This window comes from Gorilla gorilla, chromosome 7 (assembly GCF_029281585.2).
Source record: "Gorilla gorilla gorilla isolate KB3781 chromosome 7, NHGRI_mGorGor1-v2.1_pri, whole genome shotgun sequence".
In the NCBI taxonomy this organism is placed as follows: domain Eukaryota; kingdom Metazoa; phylum Chordata; class Mammalia; order Primates; family Hominidae; genus Gorilla; species Gorilla gorilla.
Window position 1 is genome coordinate 2748122 of NC_073231.2, and position 12578 is coordinate 2760699.

Below are 12578 nucleotides of genomic sequence, written 5' to 3' on the forward strand. Positions count from 1 at the left end.
AGCTATCTGCATATACATGGAAATATCTACACAGCTAACTCTTTACACATGCAAATAACTACACCGCTATCTCTATAAACTTGGAAATATCTACATCGCCATCTGTATGAACATGGAAATATCTGCACCGCCATCTGTATGAACATATAAACATCTACACCGCCATCTGTATTAAGGAGATATCTACACCGCTACCTGTATGAACATGGAAATATCAGCACCGCTATCGGTATGAACATGGAAACATCTACACCGCTATCTGTATGAACATGGAAATATCTACACCGCTATCTGTATGAACATGGAAATATCTTCACCGTCATCTGTATGAACATGGATATATCTACACAGACATCTGTATGAACATGGAAATATCTACACCGCTATCTGTATGAACATGGAAATATCTACACCGCTGTCTGTATGAACATGGAAATAACTTCACCGCCATCTGTATGAACATGGATATGTCTACACAGCCATCTGGATGAACATGGAAATATCTACAACGCGATCTCTATGAACAAGGAAATATCTACACCGCTATCTGTGTAAACATGCATACATCTTCACCGCTATCTGTATAAACATGGAAATATCTACACCGCTATCTGTATGAACATGGAAATATCTACACCGCTATCTGTATGAACATGGAATTATCTTCACCGCCATCTGTATGAACATGGATATATCTACACAGCCATCTTGATGAACATGGAAATATCTACACCGCTATCTGTATGAACATGGAAATAGCTACACAGCTATCTGTATGAACATGGAAATATCTACACCGCCATCTGTATGAACATGGATATGTCTACACCGCCATCTGTATGAACATGGAAATATCTGCACCGCCATCTGTATGAACATATAAATACACCGCCATCTATATTAAGATGGAGATACCTACACCGCTATCTGTATAAACCTGGAAATATCTACACCGCTATCTGTATAAACATGGAAATATCTACACCTCTATCTGTATAAACATGGAAATATCTAAACTGCTACCTGTATAAACATGGAAATATCAGAACCGCTATCTGTATGAACATGGAAATATCTACACCGCTATCTGTATGAACATGGAAATATCTACACCGCTATCTGTATGAACATGGAAATAGCTACACCGCTATCTGTATGAACAAGGAAATATCTACAACACTACCTGTATGAACATGGAAATATCTACACCGCTATCTGTATGAACATGGATATATCTACACAGCCATCTGGATGAACATGGAAATATCTACACCGCTATCTGTATGAACGTGGAATTATGTACACTGCTATCTGTGTAAACATGCATACATCTTCAGCGCTATCTGTATAAACACAGAAATATCTATACCGCTATCTGTATGAACATGGAAATATCTACACCGCTATCTCTTTGAACATCGAAATATCTAAACCGCTATCTACATGAAAATGGAAATATCTGCACAGCTATCTGCATATACATGGAAATATCTGCACAGCTATCTCTTTACACATGGAAATAACTACACCGCTATCTGTATGAACATGGAAATATCTACACCGCCATCTGTACGAACATGGAAATATCTGCACCGCCAACTGTATGAACATATAAATATCTACACTGCCATCTTTATTAAGATGGAGATATCTACACCGCTATCTGTATAAACATGGAAATATCTACACTGCTATCTGTATAAACATGGAAATATCTACACCGCTACCTGTATAAACATTGAAATATCAGCACCGCTATCTGTATGAACATGGAAATATCTACACCGCTATCTGTATGAACATGGAAATATCTACACCGCTATCTGTATGAACATGGAAATATCTACACCGCTATCTGTATGAACATAGAAATATCTACACCGCTATCTGTTTGAACATGGAAATATCTACACCGCTGTCTGCATGAAAATGGAAATATCTACATAGCTATCTGCATATACATGGAAATATCTACACAGCTAACTCTTTACACATGCAAATAACTACACCGCTATCTCTATAAACTTGGAAATATCTACACCGCCATCTGTATGAACATGGAAATATCTGCACCGCCATCTGTATGAATATATAAACATCTACACCGCCATCTGTATTAAGGAGATATCTACACCGCTACCTGTATGAACATGGAAATATCAGCACCGCTATCGGTATGAACATGGAAACATCTACACCGCTATCTGTATGAACATGGAAATATCTACACCGCTATCTGTATGAACATGGAAATATCTTCACCGTCATCTGTATGAACATGGATATATCTACACAGACATCTGTATGAACATGGAAATATCTACACCGCTATCTGTATGAACATGGAAATGTCTACACCGCTGTCTGTATGAACATGGAAATATCTTCACCGCCATCTGTATGAACATGGATATGTCTACACAGCCATCTGGATGAACATGGAAATATCTACACCGCGATCTCTATGAACAAGGAAATATCTACACCGCTATCTGTGTAAACATGCATACATCTTCACCGCTATCTGTATAAACATGGAAATATCTACACCGCTATCTGTATGAACATGGAAATATCTACACCGCTATCTGTTTGATCATGGAAATATCTAAAACCCTATCTGCATGAAAATAGAAATATCTACACTGCTATCTGCATATACATGGAAATATCTACAAAGCTATCCCTATACACATGGAAATAACGACACCGCTATATCTATAAACATGCCAATATCTACAGCGCCATCTGTATGAACATGGAAATATCTGCACCGCCATCTGTATGAACATATAAATATCTACACCGCCAACTGCTTTAAGATGGAGATATCTTCACCACTCTCTGTATAAACTTGGAAATATCTACACCGCTATATGTATAAACATGGAAATATCTACACCGCTACCTGTATAAACATGGAAATATCTACACCGCTACCTGTATAAACATGGAAATATAAGCACCGCTATCTGTATGAACATGGAAATATCTACACCGCTATCTCTATGAACATGGAAATATCTACACCGCTATCTCTTTGAACATGGAAATATCTAAACCGCTATCTGCATGAAAATGGAAATATCTACACAGCTATCTGCATATTCATGGAAATAACTACACAGCTATCTCTTTACACATGGAAATAACTACACCGCTATCTGTATGAACATGGAAATATCTTCACCGCCATCTGTATGAACATGGATATACCTACACAGCCACCTGGATGAACATGGAAACATCTACACCGCTATCTGTATGAACATGGAAATATCTACACCGCTATCTTTGTAAACATGCATACACCTTCACCGCCATCTGTATAAACATGGAAATATCTACACTGCTATCTGTATAAACATGGAAATATCTACACCGCTACCAGTATAAACATGGAAATATCAGCACCGCTATCTGTATGAACATGGAAATATCTACACCGCTAACTCTATGAACATGGAAATATCTACACCACTATCTGTATGAACATGGAAATAGCTACACCGCTATCTGTATAAAGATGGAAATATCTACACCACTACTTGTATGAAAATGGAAGTATCCACACCGCTATCTGTATGAACATGGATATATCTACACAGCCATCTGAAAGAACATGGAAATATCTACACCGCTATCTGTGTAAATATGCATACATCTTCACCACAATCTGTATAAACATGGAAATATCTACACCGCTATCTGTATGAACATGGAAATATCTACACCGCTATCTGTTTGAACATGGAAATATCTACACCGCTATATGTGTAAACATGCATACATCTTCACAGCTATCTGTATAAACATGGAAATATCTACACTGTTATCTGTATGCAAATGGAAATATCTACACCGCTATCTGTATGAAGATGGAAATATCTACACCGCTATCTTTGTAAACATGCATACATTTTCACCGCCATCTGTATAAACATGGAAATATCTACACTGCTATCTGCATGAACATGGAAATATCTACACCGCTATCTGTTTGAACATGGAAATATCTACACCGATATCTGCATGAAAATGGAAAAATCTACACAGCGATCTGCATATACATGGAAATATCTACAAAGCTATCTCTTTACACATGGAAATAACTACAGAGCTATCTCTATAAACATGCAAATATCTACACCGCCATCTGTATGAACATGGAAATATCTGCACCGCCATCTTTATGAAGATATAAATATCTACACCCCCATCTATATTAAGATGGAGATATCTACACCGCTATCTGTATAAACTTGGAAATATCTACACTGCTATATGTAAAAACATGGAAATATCTACACCGCTATCTGTATAAATATGGAAATATCTACACCGCTACCACTATAAACATGGAAATATCAGCACCGCTATCTGTATGAACATGGAAATATCTACACCGCTATCTCTATGAACATGGAAATATCTACACCGCTATCTGTATGAACATGGAAATATCTACACCACTACCTGTATGAAAATGGAAGTATCTACACCGCTATCTGTATGAACATGGATATATCTACACAGCCATCCGTATGAACATGAAAATATCTACACCGCTATCTGTGTAAATATGCATACATCTTCACCGCAATCTGTATAAACATGGAAATATCTACACTGCTATCTGTATGAACATGGAAATATCTACACCGCTATCTGTTTGAACATGGAAATATCTACACCGCTATCTGTGTAAACATGCATACATCTTCACCGCTATCTGTATAAACATGGAAATATCTACACTGCTATCTGTATGCAAATGGAAATATCTACACCGCTATCTGTATGAACATGGAAATATGTACACGGCTATCTGTATGAACACGGAATTATCTACACCGCTATCTGTATGAACATGGATATATCTACACAGCCATCTGGATGAACATGGAAATATCTTCACCGCTATCTGTATGAACTTGGAAATATCTACACCGCTATCTGTATGAACATGGAAATATCTACACCGCTATCTGTATGAACATGGAAATATCTACACCGCTATCTGTGTAAATATGCATACATCTTCACCGCAATCTATATAAACATGGAAATACCTACACCGCTACCTGTATTAAGATGGAAATATCTACACCGCTATCTGTTTGAACATGGAAATATCTACACCGCTACCTGTGTAAACATGCATACATCTTCACCGCTATCTGTATAAACATGGAAATATCTACACTGCTATCTGTATGAAAATGGAAATATCTACACCGCTATCTGTATGAATATGGAAATATGTACACGGCTATCTGTATGAACATGGAAATACCTACACCGCTATCTGTATGAACATGGATATATCTACACAGCCATCTGGATGAACATGGAAATATCTACACCGCTATCTGTGTAAACATGCATACATCTTCACCGCTATCTGTATAAACATGGAAATATCTACACCGCTATCTGAACATGGAAATATCTACACTGCTATCTGTATGAACATGGAAATATCTACACTGCTATCTGTTTGAACATGGAAATATCTACACCGCTATCTGCATGAAAATGGAAATATCTATACTGCTATCTGCATATACATGGAAATATCTACTCAGCTATCTCTTTACACATGGAAATAACTACACCGCTATCTGTATGAACATGGAAATATCTACACCGCCATCTGTATGAACATGGAAATATCTGCACCGCCAACTTTATGAACATATAAATATCTACACCGCCACCTTTATTAACATGGAGATACCTACACCGCTATCTGTATAAACATTTAAATATCAACACCGCTATCTGTATAAACATGGAAATATATACACCGCTATCTGTATAAACATGGAAATATCTACACCGCTACCTGTATAAACATGGAAATATCAGCACCGCTATCTGTATGAACATGGAAATATCTACACCGCTATCTGTATGAACGTGGAAATATCTACACCGCTATCTGTTTGAACATGGAAATATCTACACCGCTGTCTGCGTGAAAATGGAAATATCTACACAGCTATCTGCATATACATGGAAATATCTACACAGCTACCTCTTTACACTTGCAAATATCTACACCGCTATCTCTATAAACTTGGAAATATCTACACTGCCATCTGTATGCACATGGAAATATCTGCACCGCCATCTGTATGAACATATAAACATCTACACCACCATCTGTATTAAGAAGGAGATATCTACACCGCTATCTGTATAAACATGGAAATATCTACACCGCTATCTGTATAAACAAGGAAATATCTACACCGCTATCTGTATAAACATGGAAATATCTACACGGCTACCTGTATAAACATGGAAATATCAGCACCGCTATCTGTATGAACATGGAAATATATTCACCGTCATCTGTATGAACATGGATATATCTACACAGCCATCTGTATGAACATGGAAATATCTACACCGCTATCTGTATGAACATGGAAATATCTACACCGCTGCCTGGATGAACATGGAAATATCTACACCGCTATCTGTATAAACATGGAAATATCTACACCGCTATCTGTATAAACATGGAAATATCTACACCGCTCCCTGTATAAACATGGAAATATCTACACCGCTATCTGTATGAACATGGAAATATATTCACCGTCATCTGTATGAACATGGATATATCTACACAGCCATCTGTATGAACATGGAAATATCTACACCGCTATCTGTATGAACATGGAAATATCTACACCGCTGTCTGTATGAACATGGAAATATATTCACCGCCATCTGTATGAACATGGATATGTCTACACAACCATCTGGATGAACATGGACATATCTACACCGCGATCTGTATGAACATGGAAATATCTACACCGCTATCTCTGTAAACATGCATACATCTTCACCGCTATCTGTATAAACATGGAAATATCTACACCGCTATCCGTATGAACATGGAAATATCTACACCGCTATCTGTTTGAACATGGAAATATCTAAACCCCTATCTGCATGGAAATAGAAATATCTACACAGCTATCTGCATATACATGGAAATATCTACAAAGCTATCTCTATACACATGGAAATAACTACACCGCTATCTCTATAAACATGGAAATATCTACAGCGCCATCTGTATGAACCTGGAAATATCTGCACCGCCATCTGTATGAACATATAAATATCTACACCGCCATCTGCTTTAAGATGGAGATATCTTCACCGCTCTCTGTATAAACTTGGAAATATCTACACCGCTATCTGTATAAACATGGAAATATCTACACCGCTACCTGTATAAACATGGAAATATCTACACCGCTACCTGTATAAACATGGAAATATCAGCAAGGCTATCTGTATGAACATGGAAATATCTACACCGCTATCTCTATGAACATGGAAATATCTACACCGCTATCTGTTTGAACATGGAAATATCTAAACCGCTATCTGCATGAAAATGGAAATATGTACACAGCTATCTGCATATATATGGAAATATCTACACAGCTATCTCTTTACACATGGAAATAACTACACCGCTATCTGTATGAACATGGAAATATCTTCACCGCCATCTGTATGAACATGGATATATCTACACAGCTATCTGGATGAACATGGAAATATCTACACCGCTATCTGTATGAACACGGAAATATCTTCACCGCCATCTGTATGAACATGGATATGTCTACACAGCCATCTGGATGAACATGGAAATATCTACACTGCTATCTGCATGAACATGGAAATATCTACACCGCTATCGGTTTGAACATGGATATATCTACACCGCTATCTGCATGAAAATGGAAATATCTTCACAGCGATCTGCACATACATGGAAATATCTACACAGCAATCTCTTTACACATGGAAATAACTACAGCGCTATCTCTATAAACATGCAAATATCTACACCACCACCTGTATGAACATGTAAATATCTGCACCGCCATCTGTATGAAGATATAAATATCTACACCCCCATCTATATTAAGATGGAGATATCTACACCGCTATCTGTATAAACTTGGAAATATCTACACCGCTATATGTATAAACATGGAAATATCTACACCGCTATCTGTATAAACATGGAAATATCTACACCGCTACCTGTATAGCATGGAAATATCAGCACCGCTATCTGTTTGAACATGGGAATATCTACACCGCTATCTCTATGAACATGGAAATATCTACACCGCTATCTGTATGAACATGGAAATAGCTACACCGCTATCTGTATGAACATGGAAATATCTACACCACTACCTGTATGAAAATGGAAATATCTACACCGCTATCTGTATGAACATGGATATATCTACACAGCCATCTGGATGAACATGGAAATATCTACACCGCTATCTGTATGAACATGGAAATAACTACACCAATATCTGTGTAAATATGCATACATCTTCACCGCAATCTGTATAAACATGGAAATATCTACACCTCTATCTGTATGAACATGGAAATATCTACACCGCTATCTGTTTGAACATGGAAATATCTACACCGCTATCTGTGTAAACATGCATACATCTTCACCGCTATCTGTATAAACATGGAAATATCTACACTGCTATCTGTATGAACATGGAAATATCTACAACGATATCTGTATGAACATGGAAATATCTACACCGCTATCTGTTTAAACATGGAAATATCTAAACCGCTATCTGCATGAAAATGGAAATATCAACACTGCTATCTGTATATACATAGAAATATCTACACAGCTATCACTTTACACATGGAAATAACTACACCGCTATCTGTATGAACATGGAAATATGTACACCGCCATCTGCATGAACATGGAAATATCTGCACCGCCATCTTTATGAAGATATAAATATCTACACCCCCATCTATATTAAGATGGAGATATCTACACCGCTATCTGTATAAACTTGGAAATATCTACACCGCTATATGTATAAACATGGAAATATCTACACCGCTATCTGTATTAACATGGAAATATCTACACCGCTACCAGTATAAACATGGAAATATCAGCACCGCTATCTGTATGAACATGGAAATATGTACACCGCTATCTCTATGAACGTGGAAATATCTACACCGCTATCTGTATGTACATGGAAATAGCTACACCGCTATCTGTATGAACATGGAAATATCTAAACCACTACCTGTATGAAAATGGAAGTATCTACACCGCTATCTGTATGAACATGGATATATCTACACAGCCATCTGGATGAACATGGAAATATCTACACCGCTATCTGTGTAAATATGCATACATCTTCACCGCAATCTGTATAAACATGGAAATATCTACACCGCTATCTGTATGAACATGGAAATATCTACACCGCTATCTGTTAGAACATGGAAATATCTACACCGCTATCTGTGTAAACATGCATACAACTTCACCGTTATCTGTATAAACATGGAAATATCTACACTGCTATCTGTATGCAAATGGAAATATCTACACCGCTATCTGTATGAACATGGAAATATGTACACGGCTACCTGTATGAACATGGAAATATCTACACCGCTATCTGTGTGAACATGGATATATCTACACAGCCATGAGGATGAACATGGAAATATCTACACCGCTATCTGTATGAACATGGAAATATCTACACCGTTATCTGTATGAACATGGACATATCTACACAGCCATCTGGATGAACATGGAAATATCTACACCACTATCTGTGTAAACATGCATACATCTTCACCGCTATCTGTATAAACATGGAAATATCTACACCGCTATCTGTATGAACATGGAAATATCTACACCGCTATCTGTATGAACATGGAAATATCTACACTGCTATCTGTTTGAACATGGAAATATCTACACCGCTATCTGCATGAAAATGGAAATAACTACACTGCTACCTGCATATACATGGAAATAACTATTCAGCTATCTCTTTACACATGGAAATAACTACACCGCCATCTGTATGAACATGGAAATATCTACACCGCCATCTGTATGAACATGGAAATATCTGCATCGCCAACTGTATGAACATATAAATATCTACACCGCCATCTTTATTAAGATGGAGATATCTACACCGCTATCTGTATAAACATGGAAATATCTACACCGCTATCTGTATAAACATGGAAATATCTACACCGCTATCTGTATAAACATGGAACTATCTACACCACTACCTGTATAAACATGGAAATATCAGCACCGCTATCCGTATGAACATAGAAATATCTACACCGCTATCTGTATGAACATGGAAATATCTACACCGCTATCTGTATGAACATGGAAATATCTACACCGCTATCTGTGTAAATATGCATACATCTTCACCGCAATCTGTATAAACATGGAAATACCTACACCGCTACCTGTATGAACATGGAAATATCTACACCGCTATCTGTATGAACATGGAAATTTCTACACCGCTATCTGTATGAACATGGAAATATCTACACCGCTATCTGTATGAACATGGAAATATCTACACCGCTATCTGTTTGAACATGGAAATATCTACACCGCTATCTGCATGAAAATGGAAATATCTACACTGCTATCTGCATATACATGGAAATATCTACACAGCTATCTCTTTAAACATGGAAATAACTACACCGCTATCTGTATGAACATGGAAATATCTACACCGCCATCTGTATGTACATGGAAATATATGCACCGCCAACTGTATGACCATATAAATAACTACACCGCCATCTGTATTAAGATGGAGATATCTACACCACTATCTGAATAAACAAGGAAATATCTACACCGCTATCTGTATAAACATGGAAATATCTACACCGCTATCTGTATAAACATGGAAATATCTACACCGCTACCTGTATAAACATGGAAATATCAGCACCGCTATCTGTATGAACTTGGAAATATCTACACCGCTATCTGTATGAACATGGAAATATCTACACCGCTATCTGTATGAACATGGAAATATCTACACCGCTATGTGTATGAACATGGAAATATCTACACCGCTATCTGTTTGAACATGGAAATATCTACACAGCTGTCTGCATGAAAATGGAAATATCTACACAGCTATCTGCATATACATGGAAATATCTACACAGCTACCTCTTTACACATGGAAATAACTACACCGCTATCCCTATAAACTTGGAAATATCTAAACCGCCATCAGTATGCACATGGAAATATCTGCACCGCCATCTGTATGAACATATAAACATCTACACCACCATCTGTATTAAGAAGGAGATATCTACACCGCTATCTGTATAAACATGGAAATGTCTACACCGCTACCTGTATAAACATGGAAATATCAGCACCGCTATCGGTATGAACATGGAAATATCTACACCGCTATCTGTATGAACATGGAAATATCTACACCGCTATCTGTATGAACATGGAAATATCTTCACCGTCATCTGTATGAACATGGATATATCTACACAGCCATCTGTATGAACATGGAAATATCTACACCGCTATCTGTATGAACATGGAAATATCTATAACGCTGTCTGTATTAACATGGAAATATCTTCACCGCCATCTGTATGAACATGGATATGTCTACACAGCCATCTGGATGTACATGGAAATATCTACACCGCGATCTGTATGAACATGGAAATATCTACACCGCTATCTGTTTGAACATGGAAATATCTAAAGCCCTATCTGCATGAAAATAGAAATATCTACACAGATATCTGCATATACATGGAAATATCTACAAAGCTATCTCTTTACACATGGAAATAACTACACCGCTATCTGTATGAACATGGAAATATCTTCACCGCCATCTGTATGAACATGGATATATCTACACAGCCATCTGGATGAACACGGAAATATCTACACCGCTATCTGTATGAACATGGAAATATCTACTCCGCTATCTGTGTAAACATGCATACATCTTCACCGCCATCTGTATAAACATGGAAATATCTACACTGCTATCTGCATGAACGTGGAAATATCTACACCACTATCTGTTTGAACATGGAAATATCTACACCGCTATATGCATGAAAATGGAAATATCTACACAGCGATCTGCATATACATGGAAATATCTACACAGCTATCTCTTTACACATGGAAATAACTACAGCGCTATCTCTATAAACATGCAAATATCTACACCACCACCTGTATGAACATGTAAATATCTGCACCGCAATCTGTATTTAGAAGGAGATATCTGCACCGCTATCTGTATAAACCTGGAAATATCTACACCGCTATCTGTATAAACATGGAAATATCTACCCCGCTATCTGTATAAACATGGAAATATCTACACCGCTACCTGGATAAACATGGAAATATCTACACCGCTATCTGTGTAAACATGCATACATCTTCACTGCTATCTGTATAAACATGGAAATATCTACACAGCTATCTGTATGAACATGGAAATATGTACACCTCTGTTTGAACTTGGAAATATCTAAACCGCTATCTGCATGAAAATGGAAATATCTACAGAGCTATCTGCATATACATGGAAATATCTACACAGCTATCTCTTTACCAATGGCAATAACTACACCGCTATCTGTATGAACATGGA